Here is a 21,810-nt window from a genome sequence, read left to right as displayed (position 1 = left end):
ATATATATATATATATATATATAAGAGGAGGGTTCAATTGAAAAAAAAAGGTTGAGAATGGGGGAACTATTATCTGCCAATCATTTAATAAGCTTAAAAAACGCACGGTGGCAAATTTGTTAATAATCCAAAAACATTAAACCGATAGGGCACTTGAGTAATTTCATCACACATCAAATCTCGACAGAAAACCATCATTTCGCTCTTCGATACCCTATAACATGAAAACCATTTGCAGAAGGATTCTCAGCACTGATAAGAAGAAAACGAAGAAAAATGTCTTCCGATGAAAACATGGACGAAACCATTTCCTCACTCTTGACTATGAAAGGTAACCATCGGCGTTTTTTCCTTCAATTTTTAACGATTTCTAATCATTTCTAAAATTATCACTTGATTACTTCAAATTTTTCATAATCGCCGTTCATCATTAGTTTATTTAGAACTAAAATTTTTGTATTCACACTCTTCATTCTTCAAACAATGTTGTTTACTTCAAATTTTGTGATAATCGTTCATTCTCGTAACCCTCCTTATTTATTACTTGATTTACTTGAAATTTTTGTAAGAATCATCCATTATTAGTTGATATATAAATAATTTTACATCTTCTCTTCATTTTTCAAACTTTTCTGTCAAAATATAAACGTTACTTCATATTTCTCTTATGTTTTCCTAATATTAACTAGTTACCCTTACAGAAACAACATCAACAGTGAAACACACATATAAACGAAAAACAAAAACAAATCAAATAGGTAAATAAAATATGTATTCGGTTTAGATCTGATTAACTTTATTCATAAGTGATTGCCAACATTTAGATGAGATTTTACTTAAAAATACAACAGAAAATGACTTATATATGTTATATTCACATACGAATATAACATAATTTCCTGTCATATATACATTATTCAAATATGAATACAACAAAAATGACTTATATATGTTCTATTCACATATGAATATAACATACATATTCATATGTGAATAAAAAATATGAATATATATGTTTTATTCAAGTATTCATTTGTGAATATGTATGTTATACTCACATATGAATAGAACATAATTTGTTGTCATAAATACATTATTCAAATATGAATACAACAAAAATGACATATATATGTTCTATTCACATATAAATATAACATACATATTCACATGTGAATAATAAATATGAATATATTTGTTTTATTCAAGTCTTCATCTGTGAATATGTATGTTATATTCACATATGAATAGAATATAATTTGCTGTCATAAATACATTATTCAGATATGAATACAACAAAAATGACTTATATATGTTCTATTCACATATTAATATAACATACATATTCACATGTGAATAAAAAATATGAATATATATATGTTTTATTCAAGTATTCATTTGTGAATATGTATGTTATATTCACATATGAATAGAACATAACTTGCTGTCAGAAATACATTATTCAAATATGAATACAATAAAAATGACTTATATATGTTCTATTCACATATGAATATAACATACATATTCACATGTGAATAAAGAATATGAATATATATGTTTTATTCAAATATTCATTTGTGAATATGTATGTTATACTCACATATGAATAGAACATAATTTGCTGTCATAAATACATTATTCAAATATGAATACAAGAAAAATGACTTATATATGTTCTATTCACATATGAATATAACATACATATTCACATGTGAATAAAGAATATGAATATATATGTTTTATTGAAATATTCATTTGTGAATATGTATGTTATACTCACATATGAATAGAACATAATTTGTTTTCATAAATACATTATTCAATATGAATACAACAAAAATGACTTATATATGTTCTATTCACATATGAATATAACATACATATTCACATGTGAATAAAGAATATGAATATATATGTTTTATTGAAATATTCATTTGTCAATATGTATGTTATACTCACATATGAATAGAACATAATTTGTTTTCATAAATACATTATTCAAATATGAATACAACAAAAATGACTTATATATGTTCTATTTGCATATGAATATAACATACATATTCACATGTGAATAAAGAATATGAATATATATGTTTTATTCAAATATTCATTTGTGAATATCAAACTCATTTATCTTCTACTCACTATCGAATGAAGGTAAGAAGACTAAAATTTCTGATAAAGATTCACCAACAATGAGAGAAACACGATCAATGCAGAAAAATTAAAAAGATATATCATATCTTTTATATCCCTTCTATAATTTATAAATAACTTGTATATCCCACCTATAATTTTCTCTATTAGCATATGAATAATTCAATCTGGATATGTTTTATATTAAAAAAAACTATTGAATTCTTGTATTCATATATTAATAAATATATGGCTTACCTTTGTTTGTATTCAAAAGCTAATTATATGTGAATGGAAACAAGTATATCTTAGTTATATTTTTGTAATAAATAAATATTAATAAATCAACGAGGATATATCATATTCATATATCAATAACTTATTCAAATATTATATGTTTTCATTTCCTAGATAAAAAAGAAACAAAAACACCAAAGAAAAGAAAGCATCAAAGCAGAAAAAGTCAATCAAAAAGGAAAACTCCTGAAAAACGCCAACTACATGATTCAGACTCTGATTTTGAAAGTAGTCGTCCATCAATGAAGGCAAAAAAAAGAAGTCAGCAATCAAGAAAGATAAAAAAAACCAGTGGTAAAGGAATTTTACTCAATGAAAAACACATGTTCACCAGAGTCATTACTATCTATAATCCTTGGGATGAGCAAAAAACAAAAAGAATGTGTAAGATCTATGGGTTTTGGAAGTTTGCTAAAAATAAAAATCACAAATATACCACTGAAGCTGGGATTTTATATTCTTCAAAAATTTACTTCTGAGAGAATGCTGATAGATGTTGAAGGAAAGGAACTGAAAGTAACAGCACAATCTGTTCATGACATGTTGGGCATTCCAAAAGGTGGAACCATACTTACACAACTGGAACAATGGCCTAAAGATGATACTAGTTATGATGAATGGTGATATTGCCATATTTATACATATTTTTAGGCAATATTTGAATACATTTTATATATATTTTTGGTTATTTGCATGGAATAATGATACTTATAAGGTTAAATTGTATTTTGCAGCCAAAAGAAGGCATTTTGAAGGAAAGGGACTAAAGCGTTAAAGAATGGAACTTTGGAGGTTAAAAGCTTCAAAGATAAGAAATGCAGAAAAATACGTACTCACGAGGTGAGTGTTAGAAGATTCACGAGGTGAGTATGGCCTTCTAGAAGATAAACATCGCGGATCAGGAATCTTGTTGAATACGGATATCTACTGGATTCACGAGGTGAACCTTGAAAGCTCACGAGGTGAATCGGGAAAAATCCAAAACTATTTAAATCCTTGATCCCTACGACTTTGAGGAGGTTATCTGGCTTAGATAGGTTCTAAAAGTCGAAAATCAGAGAGAAAGAAGGCCTGGAAATTGGTTTTAACACCAAGGAAGAAGAAGTCATAATTCGATCCTAGTTTGGTACTTCTAATATGTTTTTGACTATGGACTGTGTTATCTTATTTGATAGAATGAGTAGCTAAATCTAGTTGCTTCTGTTAGCTAGATGAAGCTGGAACTCATGGTTTTATTATATTAGTTTATACTTTGCTTGTTGGTTATGTCTTGTGTTTGATTGGTATACCTAGCATGCTTGATTTAATGATTAGATTGCTTAAACTTCTTATTCTGTGTAGTTAGTGACCATTATTCTGCATGAATTTGAACACTTAGTAATTTAATGAACATTAGATTATTAGAGCTAAGATCGAACCAATCTTAGTTAAGGAATTGAATTATTAAATTAGGCTGTGCTAGAGAACTCATGTTATGACCATAATTTGTGTTTGTCAACCCAATCTTACATAGCTCCAATATTATTCAACAATTGATTATTTGTTAAATTATGTGTTACCATACATAGATCTACATGAATTAATTCATATTAGTAAATTTAGAACTAAATTGCTAATAATGTTTTAATTGGTAACCAACAGGAGTGTCATAATTAATTTATAAAACATTGAGGGAAAGTAGATTCGAACTAACATAAGTGTTTTGTTTATTGATTGAATTGTGTTAAGAATTAAGTTCTTCTAAATTTGCAAAATTAGATAAAAACCATTACTTTGCTAAAATCTTAGGTTAACTTAATAGTAGTTAGATTAATTAATTAAATTTGTTCCCTGTGTTCGACCCCGGCTTACTTAAACTACATTACAATTCGACTAGGTACACTGCCTAGGTGCATTTTAGTTAGTTAAGTTTGTTAGGTTAATAATTTAAAATTAGGTATAGTTATTTGCACGCATCAAGTTTTTGGCGCCGTTGCTGGGGAACGACTTATTTGATTGTTGATTTATGTGTTTTAGGTTAACCGATTCTTTTTGTGGGGTAAAACCTGCAAAAAGTTTTTTTTCATCTTAGTGTTTTTTGTTCAGGACTGAACTCACGATGTGAGCTTTAGAGGCTCATGACGTGAATCCAGTCAATTTTTCTTTTTCTTTGTTTTTCTGTTTTCGTTCAGTTTTACGTTTTTATTTGTGTTTATTTTGTAGTAGTTCATGACCAGAGGTTTTAGTACACCTTTGGTGCCACCATTTGAAGATCCAGAGTCGGCCCTTCACAAGAAGACAGATAAAAACGCGAAAGAAGACCAACCACCAAAGAAGTCACCTTTTAAGGATCTCAGATCAGTCTTTGGAAAGAAATCATGCAAGAAAGTAGGAGAGTCAAGTATATCAAACATTGATCAAAATCCAAACATAAAGGAATTCGAATACGAGTCTGAGCCCGAATATGAATTAGAAAGGAGTGAACCCGAAGACGAACCGGAAAACGAGATGGCAGACATAGCTGATATGTCCATGGGAGCATACAAGAAGAGAATAAGATATGATGATGGTCCTGGCCTAATACAACCTACAATTCCTGCAACTTCCCCATTCGAGTTGAAAGGACACATCCTTACTGCACTCAAAGATGTACCATTTTATGGAAATGATCATGAGGATGCCTATAAGCACTTAGATGAAGTCAATGACATTGCAGACTACTTCAATGTCCCTAATGTTCCTAGAACTACAGTTTTGCTGAGGATGCTACCAGTCACCTTTAAAGGAGCTGCAAAGGACTGGCTAAAGGCACTACCACCTGGTGCAATAACTACTTGGTCCCAAATGCGCGAGTAGTTTCTAGAACAATTATGCCCACCATCCAAGATATCAAAACTCAAGAAGGCAGTAGCTAACTTTGAGCAAAATCCTGGTGAGTCACTTTATGAAGCATGGGAACGCTATAAAGGGTTACTAAGAAATTGCCCTCAAAACGACCTCAACATTCAACAAGAAGTATCCATATTCTATGATGGGGTGAATGTCATGACGAGGCAACTCCTTGATTCTCAAGGACCATTGACATAGAAAAATCTGGGTGAAGTGAAGGGGTTGATTGAAGAATTCTCAAAGCATTCTCGTGAGTACCACAATCCAAGAAATGAGGGAACGAAGGGAATTGATGGTGGAGCATCAGAAGAAATGGCTGCTATGATAACAATGATCAATAATATAGACCGCAGGTTGACCCAAATGGATTAATCAATTCATGCTATAAGAGTTGGTTGTGAAAGATGCAATGGTCCACACTTGACCAAGGATTGCCACTTAGATGATAATGGGAACAAAAAGGCTCAAGTTTCCTATTCGGGTGGGGATAAATATGATGAAGATTGGAGAAAACCAAAGAATGAGTGGTTGCCATACGATGAGTACAAGAAGCAAAAAGAAGAAAAATATAGGCAGACTGGCAGAGGCTTCTACCAAAAGGAACAACCACCAGCTGAAAAGAAAATTGACTTAGAGAATATGTTAATTCGTTTTATGAAGGGTTCAGAGAAAAGACATGACGACACAGATGCAGCCATACAAGATCAAAGATTAATGTTGAAAGAACAATAAGCTATGATGATTGACCAGCAAGCCTCATTAAGAAATCATCAATCCACAATCTCAAAGCCCAACTTGGTCAACTAGCGACTTTTGTGAATGAAAAATTATCTCCACGAATTCCCGAGAAGAAGACACAACCACATGTCATGATGATTGAGACTGAAGAAGAGACGATTTCTGAGTTCCTAGCAGCATTAGAAGAGGAGCCAAAGCAATCCGAACCAAAGCCAAAGAAGACAAAGCTTGATGACAAAAATATTGCTGAACAACCGAACTCACGACGTGAGCCTTATAAGCTCACGATGTAGGACCAGTCTGAACAGCAAAATTCAGCAACTGTTCCAACTTATCGTCCTCTCTTGCCGTTTCCATCCCGAGCTAATCTTCATCCACTGGAACTGAATCATTTGGAGTATATAAAGCAAGTAAAGGGCATCCCAATAAACACGCCTTTTATTAAGTCGTTATCTAAAGTTTCCGAATATGCGAATCTCCTACAAGATTTGATAGACACTCATCAGCAATTGAAGAAAATTTCCAAGGTTATTCTTAGTGAGCAAAGTTCAAAAGTTTTATTAGGGGAGTTACCTAAGAAAATGGGAGATCCTGGACGCCTCACTCTACCGTGTGAATTTGGGAACAATTTGAAGACTTATGCTTTAGCCGATTTTGGGGCTAGCATAAATTTAATGCCTTTATCATTTTATAAGAAGCTCAATATTCAGAAGATGAAGGCTACAAAAATGACCATTCACATGGCCAATCGCTCAGTGACACAACCCAGGGGCATTGTAGAAGACATCTTAGTAAAAATTGGGAATTTTGTTTTCCAATTGACTTTGTAGTTTTGGACATGAAAGAAGATGTCGATGTTCCAATTATTCTGGGTCGCCCCTTATTAAATACTGCTAGAGCCTTGATTGATATTCGCGAGTCCAAACTCACTTTGAGAGTTGGAGATGATGAGGAAACTTTTGGAATAGAAGATGATTTCCAAGGGAATGATGTTCAAGATGAGGTTTTCAATATTGATGAGGAAGATGAACTTGGAGAATTGGAGAAGCTAATGGAAGAAGAACTAAAGACAATTCAACAAGTTAAACGAACGAAACCGAGATCATCCGTTCCATTTTTAGTTGAAGTAGTTGCTTACACAAAACCAACTTCTTCGGTAAGTGAGGAAAACGACGATTTATCGAGTGATGAAGATGAGGTTACTTATAAGGAGAAGAATCCAGTTGTTGAAGAAAAGAAGGTTCCCGTGGAGCTTAAAAAGAATGAAGAAAAATTGGAAAATAAAGGGACCAAGAGAAAGCTCGATGTGAATGAAGTAAAAGCTAAAAAAGAAAACTCTAAAAAGGAATACACTCGACAAGTTCAAGCATACAAAAGGAAGCAGAAGGATCAAAAGATTCAATTGGTGATGGACGCTCCGGATACTTCAACGTGAAGAGGCACGGAGTCTGGCTCATGACTCCAAGAAAAAAAAGCGCTTCTCGGGAGGCAACCCGAGCTTGGTTTGAATTTTCTTTTCATTTTTGTCTTTTGTTTACTTTTTGCATATTTAGTTTTTTTATTTGATCATCTAGTCATCTAATAATTTTATTTAATTGTGGGGTAATTTAAATTTAAGTGGTAAAATAAATAAATAAATAATGGGTTTTTAAAAATAAAATAGAATTCATGGGAAAAATTTTACAATGGATTAGGCTTACACATAACAAAATCCGGATTAGGCTACTTATTTTTGTTAACCCAATTGATTTTCTACTAAATTAGCCCAAAATTTAAACCCATACGTATTCACCTCATGAGTTATAAAAAATTCACAGTGTGAATTTTGAAAAACACATGGGACCACAGATTATAATATCAAAACCATTTTGACAAAAATCACTTTCAAAACCATGAAGTGAAGACAGTCCCCTGGTCCCCCCCATCCGATTTTAGCCTTAATCAAACATAATCTACACTTGTGCTTACGTAATCTCCCGTTTAAGGTAAACAACTTCTATTTTTAAGGTTTTATTTTGACTAATTTCTTTGATTTGGGGGTTAGGGTTTGTTATATGTTGACTATCAAAATTATAGCCCTAAATGTATTATTCCTTGGTTGCATGTTGTTTAAATTTTCTTGGAAATGACCTAGTAGTAAGCCCCAACAAGGTTTAGTCCCGATTTCATGATGATTTTGCTTATTGTGTGATACGAACTCACGAGGTGAGTATGAAAAACCCACGACGTGAGTCATGTGTTTCATGCACAATTTTCTGTTAAATGGCCTCATACGTTGCTTCAGTTTGTTTGGAATTGATATTAAATTAAAATTTCATGGCTCGATTTTGAAAAAAAAACAGTTCGATGCCTTCAGCCCGATTCACGCCGTGAGTTCGAAAAACCCACAAGGTGAATCCTGATTTCCAGAAAAAAAAACTCAATTCTGTTTAATATTTAATAGCTTTTGTTGTTGGTTTTGCTTCTTGGTTATTCTTTTGCAGAAAAAATGGCACCTAGATGTGAGGTTCAAGACGACCAAGGAGGGGTTGCTAACTTGCACCCATTTTACGTATTCCCGAAAAATATATCTAGGGACATGGTTACCCGATATAACAATAGATTGGGATGGTTACACAACAGAGAATTTGCTATTTCCCCAACAGTTAATTGGCAAAGGCTTCGGGAGGTTGGACTTGTTGAAAGACTAAACCCGTTTCTTACCAAACTTTTATGGGGAACGAGTATTCGTTTACATGCAAGGGATGGATTAATTTATTCGCCATCCAAGAAAGAGTTTACAAGGAGTTGTGTGTTGAGTTCTTTTCCATCGTGGGGTTTCACGAAAATGTCCAAGATCCTACTTTCCCACAAGCATTGGTTTTTCGCTTGGGTGGGGCATATAGGGACTGCAACTCAGTGGAGTCTTCGTAGAGGATGGGTTTATACGAGGCCCACGAGGCCATGACCCCCTGAGTTTGCTATGTTCTTACGGGAGGCTACCCGTACTTATTCCGGGGGAATGTCGGGACATGAATTTTGGAGCCATATTGCTTTTGTTGTTTTCAACTCCGGCGTGTCACCGAAAAACAGCATCAAATCACCAATCCACCGTTTGATCCCCAGACTCATCACTTTCTCCATCCACCATAAAAAAATGGAGATAAGGTCACCAAGATCAATTTATTTTTCTTGTGGTCCATTCTACAACCGGGGTTTTGTTGCAATCTTCCTTACTTTTTAGCCCGCTATTTAGCAGAATATGCGCTGAGCTCCCGAACGGGAAGCCCAATTTGTGGTGGCCACTTTGTCACCCGTTTAGCCAAGTCTTATGGCGTGCTTATTCCTGCAATTACACGGACACGTACGTGTAAACAAGGGGATGAGTTTTTTATGGGATACCTTGAAACCATGCAGGTTGTGGTCAATTATGGGAGGCATTGGGGGATACCGCACAACGATAACGAGGGTGATGACCAACCAACCGAAGAACCTGAGCAACAACCAAGGCCTCGAAGAAGGAACGTGAGAGCCCGGGGGGAGATGGGAAGATCATAGCCTTACGAGGGTTGAGTACCCACCGACCCGTTCCAAAGTCGGGTGGGTTCTTATTTGGATAATCTACGCGGTGGGGTGACTTATAACACCCAAATTCTTGAAGCCATGTTCTCTCATATGAATGTGGTAAGACCACCCACCGTGCCACCTCAATGCCCATATATCCCGACGTGGAAAGAGCTTTGGATGCCGAGAGGAGACGGGGCTGGAACAAACGGAGTTAACGAGGATGAAGATGATGATTGATCGTTTCGTTTATTTTCGTTTATTTTTAGTTTGTTTGGTTTGTTTTTGGTGTGTTTTGGGTTGTAAAACTATTAAGATATTATGTTATTTTTCTTCTCTTTGGTTGTTATTTTCAGATTTTCTAGGAGTCGCATGAAAAGAATGTCGAGATGGGAGTGCATTTATGTTTAGCCGGGAGTGTTTAAAGTCGAGAGTCGAGACCCAAAATTTAAAATAAGTGTGGGGTGAGTCAAGAGAGAAGATAGAGTTATAGAAAAGAGTCCAAACTAATAGGGTTAGAAGAGTCTTAATCTATTAAGACATGGGGTTGAATACAAGAATTGCAAGGAGAGTTGGAGACAAATTATTTCTGGGATTCCAGTTTTCACGCCGTGAATCTTTTAATATTCACCTCGTGAATCAGTAAATGATGACTTTCCGGAATCCGCTTCATCCCGACTTCACCTCGTGAATTTTATAAACCTCACGACGTGAAACTAGATTTTTCACAAAAATAAAGATCATTGTTCCATATTCATTATGTGGTTCACCACCATTCTTTTTTGGGATTATTATGAGGATAAGAATGGCTCATTATTTCTACCATGCAATGTGGCGTATGCTTTCCCACATTGTTCGTTACGCTTTGGAGTTTTACACTGCATTTGTTGAAGATTGAAGTTTCAATTCTATATTTTGTCGGTATATTTGCATATCTCATGTGTTCAAGATCCAAGTTCCACATTAGAATAAGTCTGTATTCAAAATGCATAGTTTTTACACACATTTGGAGTTCGATCTCGCCACTGCTATCCCAGGGGAGTCTGTTCCTTTTTCTCCCTTTTATTGTTTTTAATTTATATTATGCATACAATGAGGGCATTGTATGTAATAAGTGTGAGGTATTGGGTCGAAAAAGTAAATTGCTAGAAAAGTAGTAAATTTAAATTTTTTAATGGTTTGAAATAATAATCTAAAAATTAAATCTAGTAATAATTTGAACTTAAGTTGCTAGTATTATATGGGATGATCCAATGAGAGCTCAAATGTTTAATTGAGCCAATATATGTTATAGTGTATTTGTGGCTTCCCATTTCCTAGTGAAAAGCCATGAGATATGAAAGGTAATCTGGTAGTTTATATGGCATAATATGTTTTGCAACCTAAACCTGAAATCTATCTAGGAGAGCTTATGTAGTCATTGCACTTAGACTAATACCTTAACCAATAATGTAACACCCCAACTCCGGAAGCAAGAAGTTGGAGGGTGCCAAGTGTAAAATTAAGGAAGCTACTCGACGAGTAGGTATGCTACTCGTCGAGTTGGAGCGGGATTGATCGTGGGTTTAAGTGGCCAACTCGCCGAGTCAGCGACTTGGACTCGACGAGTTGGTGCTGAAGAGATAAAACCCAAATTCCGAGGGTTGCACCCTATTTAAAGGACTTTATGTCCTTCTCTTAGCCTCCTAATCTCCCTAAGAGTTCCAGAAACCCTAATCTGTGTGTGAAACTTCTTTGTTGAGGAGATTGGAGCCTTGATAAGTGATTTTGGTAAGAAGGGGCTTGAAGATCAAGAGGTTTGCTGCAAAGGAGGGTGTAGATCCGGGATCTACTTCAGTTGGAGCTTATATTGGAGGTAATAATCAGTTGCTTGGGCTCTTTTGCATCTAGATCTATTATCATGTGAGATTTGGGGCATTTTTGGTATGATTATGAGCTATTTCGAGTTAGAGTCTTAGATCTGAGGTTGCTACTTCAGATCTAGGCTTGTGATGGTCCATAATGTCATAAAGTTTCAGTCTTTGAGTTGTTGGTGAAGCCCCTTTGTCTAAAACCCAAGCCCTAGTGTGTTTTGGGCTTATATCTCCTTGGTTTCACGTAAAGTTTGCAACTTTATGTGAGGGTTAGATTGTAGAAGGGTGGATGAGCCCCTGCATGGCTCGAAAAGCCTCTGAATGGATTGAGAACTGAAGGAACTCGGCGAGTCACATGGGTGTACTCGACGAGTTGTATAAACTTGTGCATGGACTCGGCGAGTTGGAAGAACAACTCGGCGAGTCTGTTGAAGATTGCCTTGGACTCGGCGAGTCTGGTCGCATAACCCAACCTCTTTTGGTTAAAGCTTGGGATTAGTGAGTCGGTTGACGACTCGGTGAGTTGGTCAGGACGAAATTCCGAGATCGTTCAACTCGACGAGTCTAGGGGCGACTCGGCGAGTTGAGTCGTGTTGTGGGAGTTTTCTGAGCATGGGAACTCGGCGAGTCGACGGGTTGACTCGGTGAGTAGAATCAACCAGGAAGGTTGACTCTGACTGAGGACTTTGACTTTGACCAAGAGTTGACCAGTTTGACTTCCAAGGGTATTTTGGTAATTCTGGTGTTTATGGAATTGGTTCTTTGGTAGTGTTCTGTGGTGGAGTTCGTGTCGGTGGACGGAGCAACTTGGTCTAATCTCTCCAGTCGGCAATTGCAGGTGAGTTATCCTCACTATACTGACAGGGTCTACGGCACCAAGGCCGGCCCTTTATCGGATGGGAATCTGGGTATTGTTTGCTATGTTATTGATTTGCTAGATCTGCATCCTGGTATTTAAGATGGTATTATGTAGTGACCTGGTTAAGGTCGGTATCCCGGTATATAGGGTAATGTTATGCTAGTGACTGGTTAGGTCGGAATCCTGGTTAGGATGTTGATATGCTATGTGATCTATTAGACTGTCTGTCTGCTTAAGGATTGTTATGTGATTAATTGTTTTATGTGCACATGGTTGTTTGACTGGGGTTGGGTTGAGGCGGTCCTGGTTTGTGCTGTAGGCCAACATACCCAGGGAGGACCGGATATTCCGTAGGCCCAGCGAGCAGTCCGGATAGGCTATAGGCCCCAAGAGGGCGGACCAGACGTGTCGAGGCTCGGAGAGTGGACCAGGCCGACAGAAGGCCCGGTGCGGGCGGACCAGTCATACTGTAGACTCAGAGAGTGGACCAGGTGGATTGAAGGCCCGGTGCGGGCGGACCAATCACACTGTAGACTCGATGTACATGGCTAGACTCGGAGGGTGGACCAGGTGGACTAAAGGCCCGGTGCGGCGGACCAGTCAAACAGTAGACCCGATGTGCATGGCTGTTCTGTATTGTGATATGTTATGAGTATGGTTATATGTGGTTGGTATTTTGGGGGTAACTCACTAAGCTTTCGGGCTTACAGTTCGGTGTTTTGTTTCAGGTACTTCAGGAGAACGTGGCAAGGCGAAGGCGTGATCGTACCGCTCCTCATGTTTTATAATATGGTTCTGGGGAATACTCTGATGTTAAACTATTTTGAAAACAATTGTATGAACTTAATGGTTTTTGAATGAATTAAAATGTTTTAATTTGGCTCAAATTTTATGGTCGTTACAAATAAGGGTTGAAGTTAAGCACCCCTACTTAAGGATGTAGGATTCGAGAGAAAAAAAGTGAGTTACATGTGAAAAAAAAGAGAGAAATTACCAAAAGTTGAAGAATTCTTAGAGCTATCAAAGTATGAAGATCAAAGATCAAAAATTCCAAAGAATCAAAAGTTGAAGATACCAAAAATAAAAAAAAGTGGTGAATTCAAAGAAATCAAAGATCAATTATTCAAAGAAATGAAGAATTCCAAAGAGCTCCATTGTGGTATCAAAAGTTGTAATTTCTAGATTATGTATGCTTGGGTTGCTAAACCAAAAATACCTTGAGGTTAAGAAACATTTATGAGGATTGATTCGGAGGGTTGCAAATATGAGTATCGTATAAACTAAGTGGTGAAAGTTCATAAGGATTGTGAGTAGCTAGGGTTGGGAGGTTGTTAGGATTTTAGACACAAATATATGCATTGAGGTCTTGGTATAATGGATGAAATCGAATTGGATTGTCTTATGTGATGCTGGTGATTAAGGTTTGAATTAAAATAATTAGATTTGCTTGAGGGCAAGCAAAGAATAAGTGTGGGGTATTTTGATATTGCCATATTTATACATATTTTTAGGAAATATTTGAATACATTATATATATATATATATATATATATATATATATATATATATATATATATATGTATATATATATATATATATATATATATATATATGTATATATATGTTTGGTTATTTGCATGGAATAATGATACTTATAAGGTTAAATTGTATTTCGCAGCCAAAAAGAAGGCATTTTGAAGGAAAGGGACTAAAAGCATTAAAGAATGGAACTTTAGAGGTTAAAAGCTTGAAAGATAAGAAATGCACAAAAATACCTACTCACGAGGTGAGTATGGCCTTCTAGAAGATAAACATCGCGGATCAGGAATCTTGTTGAATACAGATATCTACTGGATTCACGAGGTGAGCCTTGAAAGCTCACGAGGTGAATCGGGAAAAATCCAAAACTATTTAAATCCTTGATCCCTACGACTTTGAGGAGGTTAGCTGGCTTAGAGAGGTTATAGAAGTCGAAAATCAGAGAGAAAGAAGGCTTGGAAATTGGTTTTAACACCAAGGAAGAAGAAGAAGTCATAATTCGATCCTAGTTTGGTACTTTTAATATGTTTTTGACTATGGATTGTGTTATCTTATTTGATAGAATGAGTAGCTAAATCTAGCTGCTTCTGTTAGCTAGATGAAGCTGGAACTCATGGTTTTGTTATATTAGTTTATACTTTGCTTGTTGGTTATGTCTTGTGTTTGATTGGTATACCTAGCATGCTTGATTTGATGATTAGATTGCTTAAACTTCTTATTCTGTGTAGTTAGTGACCATTATTCTGCATGATTTGAACACCTAGTAATTTAATGAACATTAGATTATTAGAGCTAAGATCGAACCAATCTTAGTTAAGGAATTGAATTATTAAATTAGGTTGTGCTAGAGAACTCATGTTATGACCATAATTTGTGTTTGTCAACCCAATCTTACATAGCTCCAATATTATTCAACAATTGATTATGTGTTAAATTATGTGTGACCATACATAGATCTACATGAATTAATTGATATTAGTAAATTTAGAACTAAATTGCTAATAATGTTTTAATTGGTAACCAATAGGAGTGTCATTGATTAATTTATAAAACATTTAGGGAAAACAGAAGTGTTTTGTTTATTGATTGAATTGTGTTAAGAATTTAGTTTTTCTAAACTTTCAAAATTAGATAAAAACCATTACTTTGCTAAAATCTTAGGTTAACTTAATAGTAGTTAGATTAATTAATTAAAACCGTTCCCTGTGTTCGACCCCGACTTACTTAAACTACATTACAATTCGACTAGGTACACTGCCTAGGTGCATTTTAGTTAGCTAAGTTAGTTAGGTTAATAATTTAAAATTAGGTGTAGCTATTTGCACGCATCAAATGGAAGCAACAGTTTCAAAAAGGATCAATCATCCGATTGAATGCGTTCAAAAAAGTTATTGTTAGTACCACAGAAGCTGATTTCAATTTCAAATTGAACTTCTTAGTTCTTTTGGTCAACACGTTTTGTGAGTCAACATCAATGGGGAGATGCAACCTGTTTCCTTTGAGTTATATTTCAAGAAAAACAGATATCAGCAACATAGACTGGTGCATCTATGTTTTGGACTGTCTTGTCAAAACAAAGAACTCATACATACCATACTCAGATACCAACTACTTTGTTGGACCTTCAGCTTTCTTGTTGGTACGTTATTATAATGTTTATACTTAATTTATATAATATTAATTATTCATAACTGAATAGCACATATTCATATATGAATAAGTAAAAGATAATATTACTTGTTCATATATGAATATATATATATATATATATATATATATATTCATATATAAATAAGTAATGGTTTGCATTACTTATTCATATATGAATACCAATTAGTTATCATTTATCTGCAGTTGTTCTATGTTGATAACACCCACTCAGAGGCTTTAACGGTAACACGTAAACGTCCAACAATTTGTTATTGGAGTTCAGAGAAGATTAGATATTGAGAGACATTTGAACAAGAAAAAGGTAGATTTGGACTTGGAGAATTAAATGAAGAATTTGTTAATGAACAAGATCAAGGAGATATAGATCTTGAAGACAGTGATACTGATGAAGATGAAGATCATTATGTTGAGGTAATTATTTTGAACATGTTAATAATATATGACTATATTAAATTATTGTATTAATTTCTAATCATACTTCTTTTTATTACATAGGCATATGAATCAAAAATATCTAAAATGCTTAATAGTTTTGAGAGGATGAAGGAAAAGCTGAATTTAAAACTTAGTGATGCGATAACAAAGTTCCCTGAAAAGGAAAGTTTTAGGATTTTCAAAGAAAAGATGACAAATATAATTGTTGAAGAAAAAACTGAAAGCACAACACTTTTTGAATTTCCGAGTAATGAAACTGGAGTTGAAGGAATCAATTTGACACCAATAATGGGTCAAAAAACAAATGATAAAAAAGAAAATGCAGAAAAAACGGGAAATGGTGAAGAAGACAATGATAATGATGAAAGTCAACCGGGAGTAGATTATTTGCTTGATTCAAATGAAGCAGAGAATGAATGAATAAAGAACGATGGAGATAAGAATAAAAAAGAAGGTGAAACTGAAGTAAAAGAGAAAGATGGAAAGAACAATGAAAATGACAATGATGAAGAGAAAAAAGATGATGATGTTGAATAAACAAATAATCATGAAGAGACTATTCAACAAACTGAAAATGAAAATATGTTGGATAAAGTTGTTGACAACATTGTGGATAATGTCCTTGGAATTGGATTTTCAAGTTTAAATAGTCAAGAAGACGAAATCTGGAATGACCCTGAAATGAAAACTATTTTGGATAATATTGATATAGGTAAATTTTGACTTACTTTTATTTTAAAAAAATATATAAAAAGATTAATACACAATAACAATTTTGTTTATTAAATTTTGACCAGGCTAACCAATGACTAGAAGTAAAACTAGTACTCTGATCAGTCAAGTTATTCAAGGTATGTTACTGTCAACTTATTATTTATTCACTAATTCATTAATTAATTATATTTAACATATAATATTAAATGGATCTTGCAGAAAAGGGAAAATCAGAAGGTGTACATAAACAAGGAAAATAAGTTGAAAAAACAAAGGGAGATGATACAGGTAAATGAATGATTTAAAATATATTACAATATTTATATTGATTTTTTTAATAACATTGCTTATTCATAAGTGAATAATACACTATATAAATGAGTAAAAAATATAAAATATTCATATATGATGTATATGTTTCAAGCAAGGAAAACTCTGAATATGGAAATAAATGAGGAGCAGAAGCTAAGAACACGAAAGATGGAGGTGCAGATAAACAAACAGAAATTGAGAAAGGAAATGCAGAAGATAGAGGTAAATATTTGATTCACTAATATATGAATATAATAAGTTTTATTATTCATAAATGAATAACACAATATACGAATAAATAAAAAATATAGTATTACTTATTTATAAATAATGATATGCATTACTTATTCATAAATGAATACATTACTTATTCACAAATGAATTACTTAATCAAAATTCTTTATCTTTCAGGAAAGAAAAATTCAGAAAATGAAAACAAAAAAGGAGAAAAAGCTGACAAGACAAAAGGACATGAAGGAGGTAACAATTTGGAAAAACAATTCAAAATATAAAAAAATATTTTAATTAACTTAAAACTATTTATATGATAAATCTCCTGGCATGCAGATACTCATCCAAGCTTTAGTCTAGGTCTCAGTCAAGATTCAGATCAAACTTCAAGTAAAAAATCTAATGAATCTTCACCAAAAAACCCACTTACAAAGAAACAAATCAAAGACGACCATCAGAAGGTTGTTATCAGATTAGCAAAGAAAAATGTTCTTAATCCAAATCCACTCTCTGTAGCAATTCCTACTGAAGTAGGACCATCAAATCATGATCTAGATGAACCAAGAGAGAAGAAGCTTGCTGATGCTTTCAAATGCAGAATAACAGACAGAAAACCCAAACTGACACATCAGGAGAGTATTGTTTGTGAGTGGTTGTTCAACTTGCAAGGGAATACATCGTAAGTAACTTTATTTTATAGACATTCATATATGATTATTATATAGATAATAATGTATGGCATTTTGATTATATATTTGCAGAGATGTGGTTGTCCAGACAAAATATGGTCAGATAATAGAAAGAGCAATTATGGAAAGTCTATATGCAAGCACATAGATTTTTGGAGAAGTTTTAGACACTTGGGCTGATTTACTTAACCACCAAGAACTGGAAAGGGATTTTGGAAATTCACCATACAGACTCTTCTTGAAAGTTGGAGTTTCTGTAAGTTTATGTTCTAACCTTAATTCCTTCCTTATTGATAAATGAATACACCAATATGATGTATTAATTTATGAATATTATATTTTTTTGCAACTGAAATTCACATATGATTATACAAATATGATGTATTCTTTAAGATAATTATGTATATTCAACTGAAATTCACATATGATTATATTGGTTGCAGACTGCTTATCTAACTTCAACATTGTCTGATGAAAGAAAGTATGAAAAATTCAAGGAGAACTTTCATGACAGTACCAATGGGTACAAAAAAATCTTGAACATAAAAGATATTGACATGGTATGTTAATTAAATTTGTTTTTTTATATATATTTTATCAACAAAATACTTACCATTATATACATAAAAACAGGTATTCTTTCCAGTTGTTAGAAGTGCTCACATTTTTGTTGGATCTTGCTGAAAATATCAAAAAGTTGAATTCAAAGAGCGTACTGCTCATGCATACAAGGCTATGCAAGCAATTCAAAAAAGGTTAAAAGAATATTGATGATTGCTTGTGATGAAGTGTGGTTGTATAAAATAGTTTGTGTTGAAGATGAATGAATTTTTAGTACATGTAAGATGATTCTGCGAAACAAGTTTTAGATGGTTTGTTAAATGTTATTGAACATCGTTTAAATATTTTGTTAAATGCTTGTGAACAACTTTTATTATATTGTGTTGAATGATTATATAATAGAAACAACTTTGCTTATTTCTGTCAGTTTTTTATATTCAAATATTTTCAAAGTTTATTTATGTTTATTAATAAATGAATACGAATACGATATATTCATTTATGATTAAATTGGGAGTAATATGTCAGTATAGCAAAGTTCATATATGAATATAACAAATTTCAGATATGAATATAACTAATTTATTAGTAGAAACAAGTTTGCTTATTTATGTCATTTTTTTATATTCAAATATTTTCAAAGTTTATTTCTATTTATTCATAAATGAATACGAATATGATATATTCATTTATGAATAAGTTAGGAGTAATATGTTAGTATAACAAAGTTCAGATATGAATACAACTTATTTATTAGTATAACAAAGTTCACATATTTGTATTCATTTATGCTAGTTTTCAATTTTATTTAAGTTTATTCATAATTCAATACCAACATTGTATATTCATTCAACTTAAATATGTAAATAATAACATCTTCAATGATAAATGAATCCACATATTATGTATTCATTTATGAATATAAATTATTTAATAGTAAATTAAAAAACAAATATGATATATTCATTTTAAAAGAATATATATTTCAAATATCAATTTACCATATCAATATAAATGTGTATTATTCATACATGAATATTATTGCTTATGGTTATTATCTGCATATATTCATAAATGAATAAAACCAAAAAACATAAAAAAAAACTAAATGTCTTTTGTTGATTAAGCAGCTGCAATTCTTACTGAACATGTAGGTAAATTGTGAGGAACTCATTTTTGTTGGATTAGTGTCTAAGCCCGTAACTATATTTGGTAAGTACTTGACCCGGTTGTGCATGGTCCTTTTGGGTTGCCTTCACCAAAGCAACTTGATAGGATGATTTATGAGAAAAGAGGATTAATTATGATTTATTAATATATTATATAAATAATATATTTAGGGAGAAATCATATTGTTTAATTAATATTAGTCAAGAATTAATTAAGAATTAGTTTTGTGACTAAAAGACATTAATTAAACTTAGGGGACTGGAATTGTAATTATAAGATAATTGCAATTGGGCTATGGATCACCTTGGAACATAGGTTGGACGAATTCTATGGGAAGCCCATAAGGAATTCATCCAAGGGGTGTTCTAAAGGGAGTCCATGGGATGCTTAGGGCCTAAACAGTCAAATTAGGGTTTCCTAGCTGAAAACCCTAATAGCCTCACTATATAAAGACCCCTATGGCCCCAAAAACGGTGTGAACTTTTTTGGAAGAACCCTAGGACGTTTTTGGTGATCCTCCTCTTCCACATAAGTCATTCTCTTGTTCTGGGTGTTTGTAAGCCATTAGAGGAGTGACACTTGTGACTCTAAGCTCCAAGACTTGAAGATTCAAGCCATTATCAAAAGGTAATCATCTAGATCTGCTCTTATGTGATAATTTCGAAATGCATATGTTAGATTAGGGTTCTTGAGCCTTGGATGAATTGCATGTATAATAGAGAAACCTAGATCCAAGCATTAGGGTTTGCATGAGCACATAGGATGTTCTTATGTATAAAACCCATCAGTGGTATGAGAACCTTGATTGGTTTCTGTTGTATGTGATGCAATGCTTGTTTATCTGCTGAAAATCGAGTTTCTGGCCTCTGCCCGACCCGGCTCGGCGAATCAGTATCTGGACTCGGCGAGTCCAGGTAGTGACTCGGCGAGTCCGGAAGTTAGGCAGAGGATATTTCGGGATTTATTGTTATTTTGCTGTAGGATAATTGCTAGAATCGTTTTTATATGATAAAATCCGAATTTTACTGTTTCTATGTGATTATCCTTACCAAATTAAAAGATAATTACCATTTATTTGAATAATAAATTAATTATAAGATAATCTTTGATTATTTTATTTATTTGGTGAATTATCTTGTAAATAATCTTGATTAGGTCAAATTTAGATAATCATTAAATTAATTGTTTAATTTAAAATTATTTGTTATTTGATCCTTTGTGTTTTGAAAAGTTTCAAAACTTGCCCTCAAGTTTTGGAATTTAAATTTTAATTAAAAGTTTAATTTTAAAATGTTAAATTCTAAAACCCTAAGTTTTGAAATGTTCAAATTACACCCTTATGCTTCTATTAAATTAATTAAGTGTATAATTAAAAGAGAGTTAATAAATCCATAGTGATATGGTTTATATTTAATTAAATTAAAGGTGTAATTTATTAAATTAGATCACCTAGTATTTTAAAAGTGTAAAATACACCCTTATACTATATATAAAATTAAAAGTCTAATATTATATATGTATAACTTAAATGCTAGTATTACCGTTAGTAGGCCTCATTCACGAAGCCGATCTATAAGGGGGGTATAAGGTTATGGCCTATAAAATGGCCGTTTAATGGGTGTCCACTTTCACCCACCGCTTCCTTGATTGTTGAAGGGTCGTTAGCCGAACGGGTAGGATAGGGCAAAACCCTTTCCATTAAAAGTATAATGAATTATGAAGTAACTAAATGTTTTACAAAATTCCAAATCTTAGTTACTTTAGGCAAAAGTGAATTTGATGCAATTCCATGAAATTACACTTTGTATCCATGCGAAGACGTTAGTGGAGCGTGTGTGGTTAACCGGCACACTAAATGGGCTCTAAGCAAAGGTGGCAAAGGGTGACTCGATGTTTTTCATAGTTCGATGGAGCGTGTGTGGTTAACCGACACATCGAATAGGTGACTGTAACATTGGGGGCACCACGTATATTTGCGTGGTTATTCACACCCTGTTTTGTGATCCTCGGCATCCCAGTCACAAATCGAGGGGCATATCGAGATTTAAACATGCCATTGAAAAGTTCAATGAATCTCAAAAGATCTAGGAGTTTTCAATACATTTAAAGCTTAATCTCTTTTTCGTTTTTCATGGTGGAAAATTGGTGAATCGTCATTCACTTACCTTCAAATGTTTTGCAATTTGGGTTA

At 33.4% G+C, this 21,810-nt stretch overlaps 1 non-coding gene across 1 annotated transcript; it reads right to left on the bottom strand.

Moving 5' to 3' along the window:
* Positions 1-5,307: 5,307 nt before the first annotated feature.
* Positions 5,308-5,414, bottom strand: LOC145135258 (small nucleolar RNA R71). Its single transcript, XR_013719719.1, has one exon. It is a non-coding gene; the product is annotated as a small nucleolar RNA R71 (small nucleolar RNA).
* Between the last annotated feature and the right edge of the window lie 16,396 nt (positions 5,415-21,810).

This window comes from Lactuca virosa, chromosome 8, assembly GCF_052849685.1.
Source record: "Lactuca virosa cultivar CGN04683 chromosome 8, Lactuca_virosa_CGN04683_v6, whole genome shotgun sequence".
Classification (NCBI taxonomy): Eukaryota; Viridiplantae; Streptophyta; class Magnoliopsida; order Asterales; family Asteraceae; genus Lactuca; species Lactuca virosa.
This window is presented reverse-complemented; position numbering and strand designations above follow the sequence as displayed.